The sequence below is a fragment of the Podarcis bocagei genome (genome assembly GCF_964188305.1).
Source record: "Podarcis bocagei genome assembly, chromosome: 7".
NCBI lineage: Eukaryota > Metazoa > Chordata > Lepidosauria > Squamata > Lacertidae > Podarcis > Podarcis bocagei.
In genome coordinates, this window is record NC_138132.1 from 17,151,551 (window position 1) to 17,176,549 (window position 24,999).

The following is a 24,999-nucleotide window of genomic DNA, read 5'->3' on the forward strand; positions in this document are numbered from 1 at the left end:
AGAACAAACACTAAAACACTAGGGTTGCCATATTTCAAAAAGTAAAAACCAGGATGCTCCAAAAGTTGTTGAGCTTTTGATTGACTTACCTAAGATCCAGGGCAAAGCACCACCTTTCGGAAATTCCACCCAGACGTCAATCCCAGCACAGTGGTACCTCGGGTTAGGAACTTAATTCGTTCCAGAGGTCTGTTCTTAACCTGAAACTGTTCTTAACCTGAGGTACCACTCTAGCTAATGGGGCCTCCTGCTGCCGCTGCGCCACCACCACACAATTTCTGTTCTCATCCTGAAGCAAAGTTCTTAACCTGAGGTACTATTTCTGGGTTAGCGGAGTCTGTAACCTGAAATGTTTGTAATTTGAGGTGTCTGTAACCCGAGGTACCACTGTAATGTTTGGACATATGGCAGCCCTAACAAACACCAGCCTCGTAAAAACAGACTGCCGGTAGTCAAAGGTCCACAGAATGCAGAAGCAAGGACTTTTATGTGGACTCCTTTGCACAAACCCAACTCATATTCCTCATTCCGATGCTGGGCAAATTTTTGGTGTCAAATGAAAATACAGTCGTGCCTCAGGTTAAATATTTAATTCGTTCCAGAGGTCTGTTCTTAACCTGAAACTGTTCTTAACCTGAAGCACCACTTTAGCTAATGGGGCCTCCTGCTGCCGCCGCGCTGCCGGAGCCCAATTTCTGTTCTTATCCTGAAGCAAAGTTCCTAACCTGAAGCACTATTTATGGGTTAGCGGAGTATGTAACCTGAAGCGTATGTAACCTGAAGTGTATGTAACCTGAGGTACCACTGTATAGAAATGAATGGGAGCCCACAGTCCTCATGCCAGCATTTGACTCAGTGGCGTAGCGTGGGGGGTGCCAGGGGTGCCGGCCGCACCGGGCGCAACATTTGGGGGGGCGCGTTTGGCCGGCCCTCCTCGAGGAAGCAGGAACCCCACTGTCCTCGGACCTCCTCCGAAGGCTGGCGGTGGGGCGGAGAGACCTTCTCCCCGCGCCAGCCTTCGGATGGCTGTCCTGAAGACTTGTGGTGGGAGCAGTGGCGTAGCGTGGGGGGTGCAGGGGGGCCTGCTGCACCTGGCGCAACATCGGGGGGGGGGCGCGGAAGAGACTCGAGTGCTAAAATCCACGGGTTAGGGGGCGCAAATTACTTGCCTTGCCCCGGGTGCTGAGAACCCACGCTACGCCACTGATTTGACTGTCTACAAGGAAGGCCACAGCTCAATGAAGGTCCCCGGTAGGACTGGGAACATCTCCCATCTGAAACCCTGGACTTCTGCTGACATGGAAGGCATACAGCACTAAGGTTCTGTTAGGGTTGCTATGTTTCAAACAGTGAAAATCCAGACAAAAAAAGTTGTTGAGCTTTTTGGGCAGTTTTGCAAAAAAGAAGAAGAAGCTGTTTTAAAAGGAGATCGCCTAAATCGACACTGCCAACATTAGTCTCCATGCCTCCGGTTTTCCCCAGACATTTTAAGCGATTACCACCTTGACACTGTTTCCGACTGTGGTGTTCCGGATATGTCTGGGAAATTTCGGACATGAGGCAACCCTAGTTCTATGCGTGGTGTAATAACTACGGATAAGGACTCGGAAAAAATGACTGCGGTTGCAATACAGGGAAGAGGGGCAGGAAGTGGGGCAGGAGCTGGAGCTGAAGGAAGGCTCCACAGCCACCAGAAGCAGAGGCTCCAAGTTGTGCCCAACACTGAGGGGGGGCCATCGTGTGTTGCATGAGTTTCAGTCTTTTTGCTGTGGTAAGGGCACAGAGAGTCCATTCATATTGTCCTTTTGTAAGGTTCCATGTGCTGGGTATATAATTCAAAAGGGCATTTTGCAGGGATGGTAACTGGAAGTTGGGATAAAAGCACTTGAGGAAGTGGAGCACAGGGAGATGAGGTGGGATAGGATTCGTCTCCCTTTACCCAAAACGATGGTAAGAATTAGACACTTTCCCTATATAGAATCTCTTGTTCTGTATGTGAAGCTTGCCCATTGCTATTAAATACTGCATGACCATGCCCTCTGGTGGCTAGATTTATCTACAAGTTCTAGGCACCGACTTTGTTGTTTAGTCGTTTAGTCGTGTCCGACTCTTCGTGACCCCGTGGACCAGAGCACGCCAGGCCCTCCTGTCTTCCACTGCCTCCCACAGTTTGGTCAAACTCAGAGCCAGTGTGGTGTAGTGGTTAAGAGCGGGAGTCTTGTAATCTGGGGAACCGGGTTCTCGTCTCCGCTCCTCCACATGCAGCTGCTGGGTGACCTTGGGCTAGTCACACTTCTCTGAAGTCTCTCAGCCCCACTCACCTCACAGAGTGTTTGTTGTGGGGGAGGAAGGGAAAGGAGAATGTTAGCTGCTTTGAGACTCCTGAAGGGGAGTGAAAGGCGGGATATCAAATCCAAACTCTTCTTCTTCTCTTCTTCATGTTGGTAGCTTCGAGAACACTGTCCAACCATCTCGTCCTCTGTCGTAATGTACACAAAGGATACCTCAAATTCCAGCCTTTACTCTGGCTTTGATGACTCTCTCTCTCTCTCACACACACACATACACACATACACACACATACACAAAATGTGTATTCGAGAAGAAATTCCTCTCTCCTGCTCCCGGAAATTAAGTTCATTTCCCTGCCCTTTAGAAACACCGGAGCAGCAATTCCTTTGGGGGATGATATTTGGAGAGAGAGAAAACGCTTGAGGAGTCACATGGGAGCATTAAGCTCCCCACAAACAGATCTACCTTTAAAAAAAAAAAAAAGTTTAATCGTTTTTTCGATAGAAACATCAGCCGCAAAGGACACATACAACAAAAACCATAATAGCAATAATAACACAATTTGACAATTCAGATTTGAATACACTGATATACCTACAACTACACCTTTTTAAACAATATTTTCCCATCTGTCTCTCTCCTCCCCCTACTTCTCACCACTATCCGCCTTATCGCTTAAATATTCGTTCCAGATTTCTTCATATTTATCCATTCTTATTTTGTGTCGACATGCAATTCGTTCGTATGTAGCTAATCTGTCCATATTATCAACCCATGTGCTCAATGGAATCTTTTTGCGGCTATTCCAATTCATCAAAACAAGTTTTTTTGCTTCTAATATAGCACGGTACATCCATTTTTTTAATCCCTAAAGATCTACCTTTATTTTTAAAAATTAGAGCACCATGCACACACACACACACACGTTTTATATATGAATGAGCAAGGCAGATCTCTGAACAACCAACATGCCACCCCCTTGATGTTTAGTTTTGAAGTTTAGATGTGACATTAAAGCTTTGCCACTCTTTACAGATGAAATGGAGCATAAGCATGCTGCCCTCTTGTGGCAAAAGAGAGATGCGTCCGCACATTTCACACACCAAATACATTAAAACCATGGAGAGACCTGGTCTGAACAGAGACATTGGATTCTTATCTCATTATACATGACTAAGCCATTTCTCACCTTCTCACCCCTTGCCTTTTCCTGTAAGACCTATTACAGTCGTTAAGAGTTGTCAACAGGCTCATCTCAGCTATCTGCCAATCTCCCATTCCCACCACCCTTCTGAGTAATACCCCTCCCCACCTTCTCACTATATAGAAGGATCTGGCAACTTCTGTTTCAGTGTATCTGAAGAAGTGTGCATGCACACGAAAGCTCATACCAAGAACTAACTTAGTTGGTCTTTAAGGTGCTACTGGAAGAAAAAAAATTTATTTTGACATTCAATGACTGTAATTTGTGGTTCCACCTCGAGGTGAACTCTAATTTCTCAGATATTTTTGAGGAACTGTCTCGAAGTTTTCTTTTTCTGAAGGAGGAGGCGTCCGCCAAATTTCACCACCTGCGAATGCATCCGAAGCAATTCTTATGAACTTCACAGAAAGGTTTTTAATCTGCAAGCACAGTTCCTGGCTTAAACAGGCTACTAGCATAGAGAGGATCAAAAGAGGAATAGATACATCAGGCTCCCCACTGTGGGTGCCCAGCATGCACGCACTGCGCTGCAATGTCATGAGTTGCAGTGTGCATACCCTCCAACAATTCTCCAATGAGAATAGGGACGTCCCACAATAAAACATTAAACATTATTTTTTTTTGAAAACTTCCCTATACAGGATTGCCTTCGAACAGCTCGGGGGGCAGATAACTACATCCCCTCCAACATTTCTCCAATGAAAATAGGGACATCCTAAGGAAAAGCGGGACTTTCCAGGATCAAATCAGAAACCGGGACGGCTTCTCTAAATCAGGGACGTCCCTGGAAAATAGGGACACTTGGAGGGTCTGGAAGACAGAGGCAAAGTAGATGTTGAGCAGTTTCCTTTGTCGCCCAGCAGTATTTCTCTGTCTTCTCCACACCAAGGAGCTACTACCTGCTTGTTCTTCCTCTTCCATAATGATAATTCTACTATTTGTACCTTACACAACTTACTGGGTTGTCCCAGCCACTCTGGGCAACTTCCAGCATATATAAAAACATAATAAAACATTAAACTTCCCTATATAGGGTTGCCTTTCGGTGGCTCAGGAGACGGATAACTCCATATCCTCCAAAAATTATCCAGTGAAAATAAGGACATACAGGGGCATAGCTAGCTGCTCTGGCACCCGGAGCAGCGTGGGCGGGGTGTGCCACCCACAGGGGTGCCACAGCGATCCGCCAGGGGGGCGGCATGGTGAGCTGCCCACGGAGTCTGCCTGGCAGATGCAAGCCCCAGGCTGCTGTTTGAAACCGTGTCAGGAGTATGTGCAGGAGCCAGGCCCTGTGACCAGTAGGACTTTGCTGGGCTGGGGCCTTCCTACGTTTGTTCTGAAGAGGAAAGGCGCGGCCGCACAAGTGTGGCCAATTGGTAACTCACAGCACCTGGTGGCAAGAGCCGGGCGGGGGTATAAGGTCAGCATTTCCCTTCGGCTCTTTGCCACAGCAACATGTTTCCTGCCATGCTGCGTTTGACTGCTTGCTCCTCGGCCCTTGATTTTGTGACTCCTTGCTTCTTGATCCTCAAACCCTTCATGACTCCTTGATCCTTGGACCCTTCCTGATCCTCGGACCCTTGGCTTCTTGATTTCTGGCTTCTGGACTCCCATTCCTGCTCCCTCCCCACCATCTTGCCCCCAGTCCCAACGTCCCCAGCTGGGACTTCGATCGCCCGTGAACTGGACTGTGACACACCATGTCACTCCCAGGAGACGCGTGGCTCGGGCACGCTGCAGGCCAGGCCCCGTGGTAAGTGCCTCCCCCCACGGTGTGCCATTTTTTTCACCTCCTCAAGGATGACACCCAGGGCAAACAGCACCCCCACACACCCCTTCCTACGCCCCTGCTACCATACCCTCCAATATTTCTCCAATAAAAACAAGGACATTCTAAGAAAAAGAGGGACATTCCGGGATCAAATCAGAAGCCAGGACAGCTTCTGTAAATCCAGGACTGTCCCAGGAAAATAGGGACACTTGGAAGGTCTGTCTCTAGCTATTGAACTGATGTCCTGTTTGCGGGCTTCCCAGAAGCATCTATTCAATTGCTGTGGGAAAACAGGAAGCTGGACCAGATAAGCCTTTGGTCTGTTCTAACTGGCTTCTAGTTGTGCTAAATTCAAACAGCTCCCCCCCCCCACTTCCCTTTCAAATAAAATAAAATAAAAAGCTAAATAAATAACTTTCCCCCCAGCATCACTGCCTGAGGCAACTGCATTACTTTTACCTCACAAAAGAGGCCTGGTCTTGCACCTTGGAGAGAAGTCCTAAGCGTTTCATAAATATAAATAAATATAAAAATATAAAAATACAAACAACAGAGATAATACATCTTTTAAAAAATTATCTGGGGAAGTGATTCAGAGTAAGTAGCGCTAACTATGAGGAATTGGGCGATTTGGAAGAAGGCCGGTATGTTGCCTCAGATGCTATCCCCCTTGGCTCCCATTGAAAACCTTAAAGAATTGTCCAGAGAAAGAAGAATATATATATGTTTTATTTTTATTTCAGAATGATTCAAGGAAGTAATTCAGTGAGTCACACTAAACATGAAGCATTAGGCGATTTGGAACCAGGCAAGGGTTTTTGCCTCAGATTCTATCCCCCGGCTGCTGTTGAAAATATGAAAGCGTTGTTCAGGGGAACAGGAAAAGTCATAGAACCTCCAAGCTTAGCTCTTGCTAGGGTTTGGTTGGCTGAAAAGCAGGAATTGGTACTGGGGGAAAGGCATAAACAAAGGCAGGTGCTTTAGCACCACAGCGATTCAGGCAAACAGGGCAAAAATAACGTGGGAGGCAACAGTTTCAAGTTGCCGGTCTCTGCAGCCACAACAGGCGCTGTTATTCTCCAGCGGTTTGACACCCCCCCCCCAGGAGGCGCACTCCATTGTCTCTCGAGACAGACGGATGCTGACAAGGACCCTGTCCTGAGAAGCCTAGGAACTGTAGTTTGTTAAGGATGTTGGGAGTTGTAGTTCTGTGAAGGGTAAACTACAGTCCCTATTATTCTTGGTGTTTAAGCAGCCATAAAACTGCTATTATATACTGAGCAGCACCAGCAGAAACCAGCAAGGGAATCCCAAGGTACAAAAACAAAGGGAATTCAAATGCATTTTCAGGGTTGCCACCTTTAGTTTGCCAATCGCTGCTACTGCACCTTTAAGGACAGCAGCTTATTCCAAAAGCATTATCAGGTTATCGTGTTTCTCTCTGTCATATGAAAAGCTCGACTTGCTGGTTTCTGCAGATCAAGCTGCTGTTAAGGCACAAGAATGGAGCGGGCTAGTTGTATCTTTTATTGTTGATCACCCGAGTATTTTAGACCTCCTCCTCAGCTGATCTGATGCTTCTCTGCTCTTTTCCTTCCCTCTCCATGTAGGATCTCCTGGCCCCCTCCCCAAAGAAAGCTTTGACCTTTTACCAGCTATATTTCAGGCAGAAAATTTACAGGTGCAGCTTTTCCCCTGAAGGAGAGGCAGAGCTGCTGCCCTGTTAGATCATTCCTGTCCAGGCATCCGTTAAAAAAGCAAGTTGCTTTTGTGAGGGGAAAAGACAACAGTCCTCCTTTCTTACAGGCCATCCCTTTTCTCAAAGAGGGCTGCCTCTGTTTCCTGTTGTAGACCATGATCTGTCAGGAGAACACTATTAACACCCCAAGCATGGTAATACAGGAGCAAGGAAGAAACGTCAGGAAGTGGTTTGTGCAAAATGTTTATGTGGGAAGTGGGTGTTCCCATTCCACCCCCCCCCCATGTAAACTCTTGAGCATTCAAAAGCAGCCAGAATTTCAAGAACCAAAACTTTCTCCAGCAGTAAAATTCCATCCACAGCAGGAAAAGCTATACCTTTTAAACTTCTGCCTGCTAAGTGGTTGTTAAAGGCCTGGAGTCCTCTTATGGGGAAAAAGGTGAGTTTTACATAAAACCTTCGAGGGAACTTTTGATTACTCTGAAGCCAGTGTAGCTCAGAAGCTTGCACGTGAATTTCCACATATTTAACATTTCCAAATGGGTAGCTGTGTTAGTTTATTGTAGCCAAGAAAACGTATTTTGGTACCATGATAATGCATTTTTTTCAATTTCTTCATGCAATTTGTATTATTATTATTATTATTATTATTATTATTATTATTATTATTATTATTATTATTATTTAATTTATACCCTGCCCATCTGGCTGGGTTTCCACAGTCATTCTGGGCGGCTCCCAACAGAATACTAAAAGCATGATAAAAGATAAAACATTAAAAACTTCCCTAAAAGGGGCTGCTTTCAGATGTCTTATAAAAGTAAGATACAGTGGTACCTCGGGTTAAGAATTAATTCATTCTGGAGGTCCGTTCTTAACCTGAAACTGTTCTTAACCTGAAGCACCACTTTAGCTAATGGGGCCTCCTGCTGCCGCTGCTGCGTGATTTCTGTTCTCATCCTGAACCAAAGTTCCTATCCTGAGGTACTATTTCTGAGTTAGCGGAGTCTGTAACCTGAAGAGTCTGTAACCTGAGGTACCACTGTAGTAGTTTACTTCCTTGACATCTGATGGGAGGGCATTCCACAGGGCGTGCGCCACAACCGAGGACGCCCTCTGCCTGGTTCTCTGTAACTTCACTTCTCGCAGTGAAGGAACCACAGAAGGCCCTTAGCACTGGACCTCTGTGTCCAGGCTGAACAATGGGGGTGGAGACGCTTCTTCAGGTATACTGGGCCGAGTTAGTCCACTGGCCCTTACAACAATCCTGTAAAAGTGTGATTTGTCAAATATCATAGAATTGTAGAGTTGGAAGGGACCTCAGGGTCATCTAGCCAAGCCCCCTGCAATGCAGCTGTCCCATATGGGGATTGAACCTGCAACCTTGACATTATAAGCACCACACTCTCGCCAACTGAGCTATCCAGGATATCATCATATCATTTCTTTTCTGTCTGCATTTCAGTGTGGTTTCATATTGTAAGTCAGGCATAGGCAAACTCAGCCCTCCAGATGTTTTGGGACTACAACTCCCATCATCCCTGACCACTGGTCCTGTTAGCTAGGGATGATGGGAGTTGTGGTCCCAAAACATCTGGAGGGCCGAGTTTGCCTATGCCTGTTGTAAGTGGTCTGTTTGCAAAAGGGAGGCTATAAATTGTCAACAGGGCGGTGTCCTCCGGCTGCAAGAGAATGAAATGTTGTTATCTTTATCTTCACCTCTGCTGCATGCCTCCAACAACAACAACACCGTTCGACAGTGGAATTTGCTGCCAAGGAGTGTGGTGGAGTCTCCTTCTTTGGAGGTCTTTAAGCAGAGGCTTGACAACCATATGTCAGGAGTGCTCTGATGGTGTTTCCTGCTTGGCAGGGAGTTGGACTCAATGGCCCTTGTGGTCTATTCCAACTCTATGATTCTAGGGGCGAATGAAGGCTAACTGACACCCGGGGCGGGGCAAACCGCTGGGTGCGCACACGTTGCGCCTGTTAGAATTGCTGCTCCATGATTGCAGTCATGGGATTTTTGTCTATCACATGACGGTGTATGTTTTGACTCCACAGAGTGGGAAGTGACGGAGAAAGGATGTTTGTGTTACTGTGTTCTGTGAAGTGGGACTATTGTCCTTTGTTCTTTTTCTCTTTGCTGTTGCACGCATGCACCGTACGTAGCGGCGTCACGCATGCATCGTATGTAGTGGCTTGCGGCTGAAGTGGCGATGGAGGGATCCCGCCACCGTCCGCAAGGCGCTCGGGAGGTGTTGGGGTCAAACCGCTATGTACAGCACATGTGCGGCGGCGCTATGTACAGCGCATGCATGTGCGTGCGTTGTACGTAGAGTTTTGCTGTTGGTGCCACTCGAATGCTGTACAGACGGTGGTGGGATCCTCTTCCCGTGACTGCAGCCACAAACGGAGGATTCTCCACATGCGGCTGCAGCGGTGCGATGGCTGCTCCTGCTGCCGTGCCCAGGGGTGGTGGGGCAAACCCCTCCAGACACGGCACCAGGGGCACACTGCTCACCCCCCTTGCGACGCCACTGACAACAACTATCACTCAGATTATCAGAAAGCAAGCTAATGCCTGAACTGTCACTTGCACCTGTGTTGCATCCTTCTTTTAAGTCCAGGGTTGTTCATCACCATGGTGCAGCTGAAAGAGAGGAAAAGGCAGAGGAAGAGCTGGAAAGGGGGTGGGTTGCACTATCACAGCTTTCCTTCTTTCCTTTGAACATGGGGCCCTCCCGATTTTTCAGGCAGGAACCATCACCCTTGACCATCACCCATGCTGGCTGCTGCAGACAGGAGTTGTAATCCAAAACATTGCGTTGGGGGAGGCTGCATTAACCCATCCATTGTCTGCAAAGGAGACACCCCCGCTCCCTGTTGCATCAATTCTATTGGGCAACTGAGTTTCTTGCTACCTTATAGACCGGCTTGCTCCTTCCAGCTTCAGCACTTGCTCTCGTGCTCTCTCCCCGTGTCTCACACGCTCCACATCTCCCTCACGCACAGGAAGACAAAGATATGCCAGCGAGCCCCGCATCACCTTGCAGGGAACAGCTAATCCGCTTCTCTAACACTCAGTACTTGGGGGCTTTTCAGTAATAGACGGAGCATCAGCTTCATTGCCCACAGCACTGGGCTCAGGTCATCCTACTGGGTCGGGATCAAAGCATCTTCCACTCTTCTTCTGGAGCTAGCAGAAAATCACCCACACCTTCTGCCGGCAGATGGACAGAGGAGGAGGCGGCAGCCAGAACTCACTACCTTTCTAACCTGTTGAAGAGACTGACCACACCTGCAGCAAGGTAAGACAGCTTGATCCCCAAAGGGATTTTCTCCTCCTCCCTTCCCTCTTATACACCAGCTCCTTAGGATGGTGATGGAGAGATAATGGATTGTATTCCATGCTAGTCTTACTCAGAGTAGACCCACTGAAGTGAGTGGACATGACTAACCAGTGTAACAACAAAAGCCTTTCCAAGACCATCTCCACCAAACTTGTCATTATAATAATAATTGCCTTTTTCATGCGTAAGGAGGTACGGAACTTTGTAAAACCACCTGTTTCTAGCGATGGATAATAATTAACAACCTGACGACAAAAGCCTTTCTATAGCCCTATCCACCGAATTATTACAAGAGTAATTACCTTTTAAAAACCATAACTGGGGAGAGATCCAACTTTGTAAAACCATCTCTTTCAATGGATTTAGGTCCAAATTAAAAAGTGGGTAGGGACAGTGTTCAGTCTTCCTTCTTTCCCCCTCTCCATACATGATCCTGCACACACTCCCCTGTGCTAGAAAAGGATATATAAGATGCATCCTTTTAACACACAGGTGTATTTCCCCCCCCTACCTTTGGAGGTGCTTTGGGGTTAGAAATCTGGCGCTGTAACATGGCCACAGATAACAGGTGGTAATAGGACCATTTCATAGATGGGGAAACTGAGGCAGAGGCGGGCATAAGTGTTTGGGTTGTTAATCCCTATACATGTCTACTCAGAAGTAAGTTCAGTGGTTCCTATTCCCAGGTAAATGAGTATGTGATTGCTGCCGAAAGGAACTCTATATAAATCATCCTATCCTGCTGCCTGGTGCTTTGCCTTCAACAGCGACAAGTCAAATGTCTTTGAGACACTCACAATCAAAGCAAGAAAGTGATTGGAACCCCTTGTTCTTTGTTCCCACCTAGCATCCCACAAGGGTACACTGATTCTGAATATGGAGGATCCATTCTCTGCTTTCATTTCTTTTTTAAGGAAACCCAAAGGCAAAGAGGCCACAATTCTTCCCTAGATCTTGGGACCCTTCAATGCTTGTTCTAAAGAGCAACTTCACAGGTCACAAAATTTCTGCCCGGAAAGCATTTCCACACAGGGAAACTGGGGTGTGTGTGTGTGTGTGTGTGTGTGTGTGTGTGTGTTTAGGGGAGAGGGACTCTCACACCTGGGGGGTTAATTCTGTTCCCTGCAGGTAAATTGCTCTCCGTATAGGAATTCTACAGTATGTGGAGCAGCTTCTGCTCTGTTTGGTATGCTGCTGCTTGAGGAGCATAAATGGAGAGAGAATCATAGAATTGTAGAGTTGGGACCCCAAGGATTATCTAGTCCAACCCCTGCAATGCAGGAATCTCACCATGAATGCCTTCCTTGTTCTCTTATAATGGCAGTGGCGCCCACCTGAGAGGTTCTGGAACTGAATTCTGGGGTGCGTTCTGGCTGGGGAAAAAGCCCTGACTCACATTGTATGTCATTAAAACGTCACTTAGAACTGTAATTAAAGCAACACAAATTACTAGAGCGCAGAAGTGGAGGGGAAGCACAGTTCTAAACAGTTTTCCACTTGACCCAAGCTGTCTAGGCAGAGGTCTGAGTGGTTTTCCCCTCACACCACTCCTTTCTTGGGGAAAACCAACTCTTTAGCACTAAATCGGAACAAATGTCAATATGGATAAAACTTGAATTGTTGTTTGCTCCAATTGAGCACTAAAGAGTGGTTTTCCCTGGGGGTGAAAGCAGCAGGACAAGATGAAACTGAGTCCTAAGAGTACAATGAAAATGCCAAGTGGCTCGCTGAAGTGAGGGAGTTCCATTGCAAGGGGCCACTACAGAGAAGGCTCTCCTGTGCACCACTGTCCCTGGGATCCCAAAGGATTGTGGTACCATCAGCAAGAGTCTCCCCCACTCTTCAGTTGTTTGAGACACAAGCTGTTTTGCTGCTTTGTAGGTAAGGTAAGGTAAAGGACCCCTGGGTGGTTAAGTCCAGTCAAAGGCGACTATGGGGTTACGGCGCTCATCTCGCTTTCAGGTCGAGGGAGCCTGCGTTTGTCCACAGACAGCTTTCTGGGTCATGTGCCCAGCATGACTAAACCAGTTCTGGTGCAACAGAACACCATGATGAAACCCAGAGCACAAGTAAACGCCGTTTACCTTCCTGCCACAGCAGTACCTATTTATCTACTGGCATGCTTTGTATATCAACATAACCACCTTGAATTGGGCACCTTGGGAAAAAGGAGGGATATTTCCCGTTTTCAGGAAAATTTTGAACTGGAAAAATGCCCAGATAATAGGTAATAAGGTAAAGGTAAAGGGACCCCTGACCATTAGGTCCAGTCGTGGCTGACTCTGGGGTTGCGTCGCTCATCTCGCTGTATTGGCCGAGGGAGCCGGCGTACAGCTTCCGGGTCATGTGGCCAGCATGACTAAGCCGCTTCTGGCGAACCAGAGCAGTGCATGGAAACGCCATTTACCTTCCCGCTGGAGCGGTACCTATTTATCTACTTGCACTCTGATGTGCTTTCGAACTGCTAGGTGGGCAGGAGCTGGGACCGAGCAACGGGAGCTCACCCCATCATGGGGATTCAAACAGCCAACCTTCTGATCGGCAAGTCCTAGGCTCTGTGGTTTAACCCACAGCGCCACCCGCGTCCCGCCCAGATATTATTGTCAGGCAAATTAGGATAATTTCCATAGTGTAACAAATCAGAAACAAACCAGGTTGCATCGGGGATAACGGGATGCCCTAAAACAAGGTTAGCCAATGTGGACCTTCCAGATGATGCTGAATTCCCATAAAAAAGGAAAATAATTTTGAAGATTTAATTGGTTTTTTAGTTTTATATTCAATCAAACAACACAATATAACATTTGTCATATAAAAGAAAATGAAACCCCACCTCCCCGTGACTTCCTTCAACTTCCCCTTCTGGTTCTTTAAATATTTATACTTCTGCTTAAGTATTGAACTCCCATAATTTTCTGACACTTGCTGGTTGGGGCTGACGGGGGGTGAAATCTGGAGAGCACTATCCTGGCTACCTGCCCTAGAGAGTAATCTAATTTAACAAGGTTTATTTTACTTGTATTTAGGCTAAATAGTTTGAAAGTACAAAGCTTGCCTAATATTGTACTCACAGCTGGCACCCACTCATGGTTACTAATGAACTTATAAAAGGGAATTTTCTTTCCCGCGGAAAAAATTAAGCAGCGCAAGATTTTTCTGCGCAGCAACACTGATCAGTGCAATAACATGATTAGATTTTATTAGGCAATAGATATTGGAGCGGATACCCTTCTTACAAAAGGGAAGGCGGAGGTAGGGATACGGATTTAAGACGAAAAGTCCGAAGGATCGAGATCCCTTCGTCGTCTTCTCACCAAGGCGACGGGAGTGGCGTCCAGTGGTCAGAGCGGGAGTTAATAAATCGGAGGGCGTCGCGCTGTGTTCTCAAGCCTTGATTAAACCTTTTCCTCCCCGGCCAACTCTTTCCCCCGCCTTGTCTGGAGAGAAAGCGCTTAATGAATTAACAGCTCGCCGGCGGCGCGCCTGGCGTTTGTTAGCTGTGCGTGCGTTGAAGCAGCTGGGCGCGCATCAATTAGCGCGCCTAATGGGCCTTGGCGGCTCCGGAGCACGTGGCCTTGCGCTCCCCCGACGGCTCCGGTGTCCCAAAGCGGCCCGCGGGGCCGGCTGGCTCATCCTAATCCGTCATTATTAGCAAACTTCCCGCCGTCGCCACCGGGGACGAGGGCGCAGGAATGGGAGCAGGCGAGCCTGCCTGCAGATCTCCCGCCCGGTCGCGGGGAGGTTGATTGATGAGCCTCGTGCAGAAGGAGACGCCCGCTTGGAGGCAGCTAACTGGGGCTGAATAGCAGGGGCGAGGCGCGCCCTGCCCGCTGCCTGGGCAACCGAGCGCCGTGCAAAGAGAGACAGTATTGGCGCACATCCCCACCGCCGGTGGCTATATAGAATCAGAGTTGGAAGGGACCCCGAGGATCATCTAGTCTAACCTGCTGCCATGCAGGAATAAGCGGCTGTCCCATACGAGGATTGTACCTGCAACCTTAGCGTTATCAACACCACTCTCTAGCCAATTGAGCTATCTAGGCATAAGAGGCAGCATAGTTCAACAGGTCGAGCTCACCCCCCATGGAGGAGGGAATGCTGAGAAAAACCACACCGGTTGAACATCTGCCTCCATGCACCAATAAGAATCCCCTTTCCCAGTTTCCTCCCAGCTTTAATAAATAAGGAACCTTTAAAAAAAAAGAGGAGGCACACTGCGCTTTGAACAGTTCTAGTTCGCGCTGCAAGCCCTCCGTGGCTTGGCCTGATCACTTCCCCGACTTCTGTCCGCTCTCCGTGGAAATGTAAAGAATTCCTGCCTTTAAGGTGGTGCCGGAAATATTGGAGCAAGATTGGAGCAGAAAGGGATTGCGGCGCGCATCTGAAGGGGCAAACGTGCTCTTGGGGTTTCGCTTCCCTTTCTAGAGAGCTGGGGGTCGGGGGACGGGACCCTGGAAATTCGGCCGTAGTTATTGACACGAAGGGACAAGCGAGGCGCAAAAGGAGACAAGCAGCATCTTCGCAGTCATCTTCTTCTTAGTTCTTTACAGAGATGCACCCCGCTAACTCTGTTCTGTGCTGCCCTTGTAAACGATGAAGGAAGGTGCGTTATATCCAGTCAGACCGCTGCGGGAAACACCAGAATTGGAGGTGCCTGTCTAATTTAGTAGCTCCACATTAGCGGTGCCATGACATTAAAGGCCTTACTAAATGAATATGATGTATTTGTCGCGTGACAGTATTGTAGTCCAACAATATCTGGCAGCCTGCGGATTCCTGCCCTTGTCCCATCAACATCATGGCATGAAGTGCGATTCTGGTAAGGTAGCCAGTTGCAAGAAGTCGTCTTCTTCTTCGGTGATCACTGATAGCTGAGTAAGAGTGTCTTCCCTGAGGTCTTAACAGTGTGTCTCTAAGTGACTGTGGAGGCCAATTTTGGATCCGCACATCCTTCTACAGTGGGGACATAGGTTCTGGGCGGGAGTTGATCACGGTGAGGATTTCCTCTTAGCTCGTTTTTCCCTTTCGTCCTGAATTCGCGCTTGTTCCAGGCATCCGAACAACATGAGCAGTCCAACGAAGTCGATGTTAAAGTAACAGGGCGCAAAATGTAAACATGGGCGTTTTGCTGCAAAATGATGGTCCAGTTCCTTTTTCATATATCATCAAGAAACGGGGGAAAGGTGCCGTTTTCAAAACCTCCTGCGGACTGGTGACTTTTCTTTTCACTGGCTTAGCTTTTTGTACTCAGTACACAGTCGGTTGAGAACAGTTTTCCCTGACACAGAGTGTGGAATTTTCACCTGCTTAACTTCTGTGCTGGGCTGCTGTTAACAGCAGAAGAGCAGGGGCTTAGTAAAACATGGTGGTCTTGCAACCCCCAGCTACCTGCATACCTTTTTTATTTTGCTGTTTCCAGGTTGTATGTCTCTGGGCATTTAAACAGCAGCTGGAATGAGTTTTGAGAAAGGTTGCACAATGCGTACCACCCACACGCAGAGAGCTTCTAGGTTACAGCCGTCCCCAGCAGGCCAGACGCAACAATAGCTATGTTATTTATACAGCCGCAGGAGTGTTGCATAACAAGATTGCATACAGATGGTGATCTCCAGCAGGGATGCAAGAAGCGGAGCCGAAAACCTAAGTTCTCATCTGAGAGAGATACAGCAGATTTTTCTCTCTCCTCCAAATCTGAAATGCCAAAATTCTGGATTCAAGAATAGTCTTATATTAAACCCCCCGCCACCATCAAAATTATCATTGCACAACTGAACTCTGAACGCTATTAACAATGTTACAAGCTGAAAATTCAGTGTGGTGTAGTGGTTAGAGTGTCGGACTAGGAACTGGAAGACCAGGGTTCAAATCTCCACACAGCCAGGAAGCAAACTGGGTGATTTGGGGCCAGTCACTTACCCACCTCACAGGGTTGTTTTGAGGAGGAAGAGAACCATGTATGTCACCTGGAGTTCCTTACAGGAAAGGTGGGTTGTGAGTGCAGAAAATAAAAATAAATAAAATGTGCTATGATTTCAAAAAAGCTCTCACGATTTTCTACATTTGTGCTTGCAAATCTGAAAGGAGAGATTAGATCCACCAGTACCTTTTCCCCGATCTACGTCATTAACATATTCCTACATGTTTGCCTTCAACATGAATGTTGAATTTAGAGAGAGAGGCACTGTGGGGTTTTGGTGCAGGAGAACTGCCCCCATGTGGGCTTGGCACGTGTCATCACTGACCAACTCCCACCATGGCAGCTCTGCTTGCTCTACCTCTTCCCATCTCTTGGCAACAGAACATCTCTACAACCCCTTATGCAACTTTCTGCTTTGAACGGTGCTTCATTCATCCAAGCTGCCCTCCAGCTCACGCTCCTCCCTCCCCTCTGCTCTGCGTAATATTCCCAGCTAGAAAGAAGTTGTGCTGTAACCAGAGCAACAGAGATTGCCCTTGAGAATTTCACTTACTGATATATATATATATATTTAAAGTAATTGCAAAGGGTGGTGGGTGGGTGGGTGGGAGAAAGGAGTGGTGGAACAGAACTGAAAAGGGAGTACAGGGTTCTCCTTTGGATGAAAACCCAGAAATCCTGGCCCCTCCAGTCAGGCAACCTTCCCCCCCCCCTCTCTCGTAGATCCTAGAGGAGGCTTAGTCCAATAGGGTGAACTGGGCACTGCCCCACCAATCTGTGTGCCCTTAGTCAACCCCCTACAAGTCTGTCTTCTTTTTTCCATATCCATATCTATATCTATCTGTCTATACTATTGAAGTTTTCAAATCATAAGGACAAATTTACAAAAGGGAAACAAGAAAGAGAGGAGAGAGATAAGATCCCTCAATTAATTACCAATATGCTGAATGCATGGTGGGTCAAACAAAAATGTTAATCTTAATTCTCTTGTGGGTTTTTCCATGTGTACACCATATGAATATGATCAAGACAAGAGAGCATGGGTGTGTTGTGTCTTATTGTTTGCATTTCCATGCAACTCATACTATAGCAAAAGCTAGAAGGACCACCCACCCATATACCTCCTTATTCTACTCTTACAAGCCACCTAGATTTTAGTGGCTGAGTACACGGAGGGCGGGGTTTTCCCTTTGGGCTGCAGACTCTTGCATTGGATAGAGTAGCGGTGAACGGAAAGAGGAGGGTGAGGGGTTGAAAAGCTGCAGCAAGGATGCAGAACACACCCTGTCACCCTTTTATCCCTGCTCAAAATAATGATGAAGTTGGTGGTGCTTATCATTTAGGTGGTGCAGTGATGGCCAAGGACCTCATGTACCCCAAGTCCAGAGTATGAGAAAGTGCTGCTATTGGGGAAATTACAGCACCTAACCCTGGACAGCTCCCTTAGCCTTGGTGTGGCTTTGCAATGAGCACTCAGCACAGGAACTTAAGAATAACCTTCCTGGATCAGACTAAAGGCCCCTCTGGTCCAGCCTCCTATTCTCCCAGAGGCCAACCAGATGTTTTTGGGGAAGCCTGCAAGCAGAACCTGTGGGCATCAATACTCTGCCCACCTGTGATTCACAGCTTCAGGCATTGATAGGTATGCTGTTGCTTGACAGTGGAGGTAGAGCATAGTCACCATGGCTAGTACCCTCCGTGATTTTGTCTAATCCCCTTCTAACATCACCCAAACTGGTGGCCATCTCTGCATATTCCATAGTTTTAACTATGTGCTGCAGGAAAGCAAGGGACGAGCTCACGCCCCACTCAGTGCCACATCCGGGCCCATAGATCCAGGGGGAACCTCAAACCGCTACAACTTATTCCAGTGGTTTCCAAACCTCCTTTCCCCACAGACCACTTGACAATTGCAGAGGGTATTGGTGGATCACTATTTCTGCCTTTTGCAACAATTATATTGCATTCCCTAGAATTCAGATTGCATTGCAGTAAAATACAATATAAGAAATGGAAGAAGCAATAAAAAATACAATCAAAACCAGTGTGTATGATTAATGCAAGGAATGCACCATCTCTTTTCTTCAACTACAAATCCACACACTGTGGACAACCTGAATGAAGCTGCTAGACCACTGGTGGTCCATGAACCACAATTTGGGAACCCATGACCTATTCCACCTGTGACTGTTTGGCCATCCATGATACACTAGTACAGGGATGGGATACCTGTGGCCCTCCAGCTGTTGCTGGGCGACAGCTCCCATCATCTCTGACCTTTGGCCACGCTGACTAGGGCTGATGGGAGTTGGAGCCCAACCAATGAGCTCTCCACCCCAACGTAAGTGATGGCACTATATAAACTTTATAATTAATGGGTTTTCTCTCCTTCTCTCTTTGGCAGGGAGATGTCAACAAGCCCAGCAGGCAATGTCTCCTCATCCTCTCTGGTCCTGGAGGAAGCCACTGTGCGCAGCACTGTAAAGATCATCACTGGAGTGATCTTCAGCTTCATCTTCCTAGCTGGGGTGACTGGGAATGGGATAGTGTTGTGGGTTACCGGCTGGAAGCTCCGTTGGACCTCCAACACCATTTGGTTCTTCAACCTTGCCTTGGCCGACTTGGCTTCCACCTCCCTAATCTTCGTCACAGTGTTGAACTTGGCCCTGGACCTGCACTGGCCCTTTGGCTCAGTGGCCTGCAAGGTGGCCAACTGCCTTTTTGGGCTGAGCGTGTGCAGCGGTGTCCTGCTACTCAGCTCCATCAGCGTGGACCGCTGCGTGCTGGTGGTGGCCCCCGTCTGGTGCCAGAACTATCGGACCCCGCGCCTCACATGGGGGACTTGCGGGCTCCTCTGGATGATCTCCCTCACCTTCTTCGTCCCCAGCTCTTACTTCTTCACTGAGATCTCAGTGGAGAAGAATAACCGGAGCTCCTGCAACAACCTGGACATCTTCCAGGACTGGCAGGAAGCAGAAGTCCTCACCATCTGCATCTTTCTCTACCAGTTCCTACTGCCCTTGCTGGTCATCTCCATCTCCTACACCATCCTGGTGGTGACCATGCACAAGAAGAAGCTCAACAAGTCCAGCAAGCCCTTCTTGGTGGTTACCAGGGTGGTCTTCTGTTTCTTCCTCTGCTGGCTGCCCTACCATGCCCTGGCTCTGGCAAGGATCTCTATGGATGCTGTTCCAGATGCTGTGCACCTGGTGGCCATCCCTCTTTCCAAGTGTCTGGCCTTGTTCAACAGCTGCATCAACCCCTTGCTCTATGTCTTTGTGGGGCAGGAGTTCAAGGATGCAGTGAGGAGGTCCTTGCTGCAGGTCTTCAAGACAGCTTTTGAAGAGGCACCAGTGGCCACCAGTGTTTGAGATAAGCAACTGCCAGTTTTGCAGAAACCAGAGAAGGCACTCTTCTTTTTAAAGTCACGATATCTCAACACAGTGCTCCATTGACTGTGCAGCTGGAGACGAGAGGATCCCTAAACACAGACCTGTGTATACTGTGCATTTAGATACAACAACATTCTGCAGCAAGGTCCCATGCAGTGACATTCTGCAGCCTATATTCAATTCTGCAAAACTGACACACGTCTTTTTCAAGGTTAAAAAGAGAGGAGAATTATCCTATTCCTGCTCGTTATAAGGAGGGACAAGGAATTAGGTAATGAAAGCTCACCTCTGACAATTATAAATACTGCTCAGGCTTCCCTTTCTTGAATCCTGAGATTTCCCTAGATATTGCCCATCGATCTTCAAGCCTTTTTTTGCAATCACAAGGGCTAGAAACTGGACATTTTAAAAATAAGGCTGGGACTCACAAGGTGTCAGGGCTGGAGTCAGACACAGGTCAGCACGAAAGACACAAGGCTCCGTTGCCAGTAAAGTCAACTTTTTATTCAAGGAAATGGCAGACAACTCAGCAACCCTTCCCAGCAGGTCTTGCCTCTATGGAGCAGTTGCCCAGACTGAAGGTCCCTGTCTCCCACCCTTTCTAAGGCTCCTCTTCTCCCAGATGTTTTCCAAGCAGTCTCAAACTGTGTTTGCGCACCTCTGGTCTCTGCCCTCTCTTTATTCTGTGTGTTCTTGGAGACCAGGGGGGAAGAGAGCTTGTCACAGTAGGAGAAGCAGACTCTCTGGATTCTTCAGCAGCCTCTTGACCCCCCCTTCCTCTGCTTCAGCCTTGGAGTCTGAACTGCTTTCTGTCACCGGCTCTCCCTGCTCACTAAACTCCATTGCCCCTTCAGCATCCAGCCCTGCCTCTCATGCTGACCTCTCTTTAGTGTCCCACCACCAACTCCCAGGCTCTGAGCCTTCTTCCTGTGGGGTTTCCCTTGGGGGTTCCCCGGCTGGTGCCTACCGCCACTCCTCCCTGTCCAGCTAGTCCCTGACACAAGGTAAGACATTTTACTCTGCCCTTGTGTTGTCAGCATTGCTAAATGCACACAACTCTGCCAACCTAGGACTTCTCAGCCCTCCTCAATGCCTCTTAGTCCTGATCACCAGTGTGCTGTGTAATCCTGCCCAGAGGTGTACCTAAGTTCCCTTGGCACAGAGCTGCATTGGTGCCCATCCCCTCGTCCCTTGTACCCTTGGCAAGGAGCAGTATTGGCACCTCTAAAACTGGGAGAGACCATGAGCCAGAAACTCAAAACGCTTGCTCGCTCCACCAATGAATTCCCCCATGGCCATTGGGGTCAGGTCTGCTCTGTGATGGCCCATGCCAGCAGCCAAATTCCTCCGCCAAGGCACCCAGATGAGCCTATGTGCCTTGCCTGGCCATCCAGAGAAGCAGATGCGCAGCCTGGAGAGCACACAGATGGGCAGGTGGACTCAGCCACTCTGAGCCAGAGTGGCAAGGCATGATTTTTGTGCCCCACCCCGGGCCTGTGTCCTTGGTGGGGACCAACCTTACCAACCCCCTGGTATGCCCCGATCCATATCTACTGAGATTTAAGTCCTATTGTGATCAATTGGACTTACTCCAGGGCAGCATTCCCCAACCTCATGCCCTCCAGATATCATTATGACTCTGATTTCCATCAGAACCTTCCAACATGGTGGACAGTCAGGGGCAATGGAAGCTGTAGTGACAACAACATCTGGAAGGCAACCAGATCAGGAACTACATCCTTGCCTCTCTAATGCAACAGCTGTCCCTGTTTTAGTGAGCAAAGTTCTGCGAAGTTGGGTGTGACGTTTGCCAGCTTTACCCTCGGATCCTATTCAGCAATTAGCCTGCTTCTGCATTTGTTCTTGAAGATGCTGCTCAAAATAGTCTCCATTGCCATCCCTGGAAAAATGAAGTACTGTACATCTTCTCGACCCTTTTGCAACTTTCCCATGGACCACATTGATGGACCACCAATGGTTTATGAACCACAACTTGAGAACATTTAGTTTACAGGGTGATGGATCAGCTTTTTGTAGTGTGGAAACCTGCCATGTCGCTGCTTTGTGGTGAAGTTGGGCCCAGCAGGAGAGCCCCACTTTTAGACCATGGCCAGCCAAAGATGGAGGCTGGAGGCGAAGAATACAAAATTGCTACTACCTACTAAATAACACAGAACTATAATTCAGCAGGGAGTTGTCTTGCATAACTCCCCCTCTCCTTGTGTGTGCCTCTTCTAAAATAGTGCATGCAATCTACAGTTTTTATAGGTGTTTTGTAAAGAGTTGTTTTTTTCTTAATGGTGTACCAATAAATTGGGGCGGGGGAGTGCTTTTCAATCACTCGCATGGAATGTACGGAGCTGCCTTACACTGAGTCAGACTATTGGCCCATCCAACTCACTATGGCCTGCACAGACTGGCAGCAGCTCTCCAGGGTTTCAGAAAGGGAGTCTCTCTCAACCCTATGTAGAGATCCCAGGGAGTGAACTTGGGAGCTGCTGCAATCAGGGCAGCTGCTTCAGTCCTGAGCCAAGGTCTTTCCCTGAATGCTTTTAACTCAAAATGCTTTTAAACCTGTCTTAACCGATTCAGCACCAGCACCTGCAATTTTTTTAATTTTTTTTTGCGGTTTTGGGTTATTTCCTTTCTCTCGCATACACAAAAGTGCATTTGATGATTTTTGAGCAAATTCCTCATTTTTCAAATTTGGTCTACTTGTGTCTCTTTATAATCCCCAGGGGCATTTCATAGAGTCATAGAAATGCAGTTGGAAGGAAACCTGAGCATCATCTAGTCCAACTCCCTGCAATGCATGAATATGCAGGTGGCCCATAAGGGGATCGAACCCGTGATCTTGGCCTTGTTAGAACCACACTCTAACCAGCTGAGCTAACTCGTGGTCCAGCAAATTATCTGACCATTGCAAATGTTTTTATTGAGGGGGAATGCAAAAATGGGGGACCGTTCCATCCCAACCCAGCTGCTGACTGAAAGATAAGGGAGTGTTGTGTGTGTGTGTAGAGTAGAAAGGGAGAAATATTATTATTATTATTATTATTATTATTATTATTATTATTATTATTATTATTATTTATTACCATTGGACCTCAAGATGACATTGCAGTCCATCAGCCCCACTCAGTATGCCTGATGTTCAGAGATAATTGGAACTGCAGTACAGCAACATCAGGACCATCAGCAGCTTCCCACCCCTGGTGTAGAGAGAACATCTACTGCAGCTGGATAGAGGAAGGCAATTAAGTGTGAACAGGATTTTTTTACCAAGAGGTGGTGGGTCATGGGGAACTGGCATAATGACTGCATTCCCTGAAACACCAGCAACCCCAATTTCTCAGCTTTTTAACACCCCCAGATTGCATTTTGTTTGTTTGTTTGTTTGTTTGTTTGTTTTCATTTTGCTTGCAACAATGAGGGCTAGAAACTTGATAATTACAGAAGAAACTGCTGCCCAGATGCGCTGAACACATGCAGGATTGTCCTGTATTTCAATGTGAAACACTACGTCCTGTATTGATACAGTTTTGTCCTGTATTTCAGGTCTTCTCTCTCATTCTGTGCCAAGTTAAGAGATCTGCTCCAAATGCATCTGTTTGAAAGGGTGTGTGAAAGGTCATGTATTTAAGCTCTGAATAGCCAAGCACAGACAGATTTGCAAATTCATGTGTATGTATGTGCAACAAATTCCAGAGAGGCCATCCTGTTAGGTTGAAATAGATTGTAATGGATTGCTTTGAAGACACTTCAGCACCAGCTTGGGGGGGGGGATTCCCTCCAGCCCCCCCACCTCCACCCCGTCCTGTATTTTGCCAGAATAAAGGTGGCAACCCTACACGCAACATGGGAGAATGTTCAAAATGCTCTTTCAGTCACTTGACATCACTGGTGGCCTTTGCAAACCCTGTTTCAAGAGAAGTATAATTTCCCTTTCTATACACCGTTCCCCCCGCAACGTCTCTTCAGCTTGCATCTGCACATTTTGATTACCAATCAAGATCTCTGTGGGATTGTTTGAGACTCCGGCTCATCAAAACCGATGTTTACAGAGGTGAAAAGAAATGACTTTTGCGTACCTGTAACAGGAAACACTGCCCACCTCATTGCTGTCGACACTGTGCCTGCCGTCTCTGATGCCTGACTCATGCGATGCCCAAGACGTTTTGCTGCCTTTTGCCAAGGACAAGATGACTTTGCACTGACCGTTCCAATGAACAGAACTCAACTCAAGTGGCAGCTGAGAACTGAAATACTAGCTATGGGAGGACCTGCAGCCTCCACCGCTGCCAGATGCAGTAGGTTAGCTCCACGGCCACTGCCAACCAGGGCAGCTGCCTCACTCTGCCCAATGGTAGGGCCATTCCTGTTGGGCCTGCTCTGATACCCCCCTCCAGAAACGAGGTTTTTCCCCTCCTGCTACCCCTCACAACTCCCATCACCCCTTATGCAATCACTTGCGAGTGTGTATAAAGGGGCATTAGGGCTCTATCAAGCAAGGATAGAAGCAGTTTTTGCTTTGCTTTTTTCCTCCGCATAAGCTTTTAAGCAGGCAGCAATTTGTGGCATCATGCGTCAAGTGTGCCTTGTCTCTTTCAGGGTTTGTGGCGGCGGCAAAGAGATCGAGAGATGTAGCTGGAAGTCTGAAGAGTCACAAGGTTCAACCCGCACTGTAGACTTTGCCGCTTTCTCAGTAAGCGTCCCCGAGTTTGTTCCTCCTCCTGGCTGCAAGGACAGCACTTGGGAGGAGGAAGTTAATGGGCAGGGCCACCTTTGGGGTAGGTTGTTAAGCAAGGCAGGCAGGCAGGCAGGCAGGCGAGAGTTGGTGAAGGGGAGGCAGAAGCTAGTTGTTCAGCGCATCCTTTGCCCTAATGAATGAGCCTCCATTGGTGACTGCATGCTCACCTGCTCCTGGTGAGGCCATGAACAGCGAGAAAGGAGTGGCGCCCTCTGCTCATCTTTCCCTCTGGATTTGGCCCACAGAAAATGGAAAGCTATGACATTGGCAAGGACCTAACCAGAGAATCTTGCCCAATGCTCCCCTCTGGCCAGCACCCAGATTGAACTCTCAGTGCTGAAAACAGCTTCCAGTGACAAAGCCAAATGCATTGGAGTGGGGGTTCTGCTGCTAAAATACCTGCAGCAATAGGCTTGATTGAACCACTGCTTCCTCCTGCTTTCAGCAGCGGCGTAGCGTGGGTTGTCAGCACCCAGGGCAAGGCAAGTAAGTTGCGCCCCCTAACCCGGGGCAAGGCAAGTAATTTGCGCCCCCTAACCCTACAAATCTATGCCTATGAATGATGGTCCCTCTCTCTCTCTTTTTCTCATATTCCAATTGATTCCCATTTCCGCCGATCGATCC

At 47.9% G+C, this 24,999-nt stretch overlaps 2 pseudogenes across 2 annotated transcripts in view; both read left to right on the plus strand.

Annotated features, from left to right (window-relative positions):
* LOC308590124 (chemerin-like receptor 1 pseudogene) overlaps positions 1-24,999 on the plus strand; it is a 284,026-nt pseudogene that overhangs the window by 38,942 nt on the left and 220,085 nt on the right. The gene's annotated exons all lie outside the window — the stretch shown is intronic.
* LOC308591562 (chemerin-like receptor 1 pseudogene) lies at positions 9,910-19,615 on the plus strand (annotated as a pseudogene). Its single transcript, XR_014013316.1, has 2 exons — positions 9,910-10,274; positions 18,638-19,615. The product of XR_014013316.1 is annotated as a chemerin-like receptor 1 pseudogene (transcript).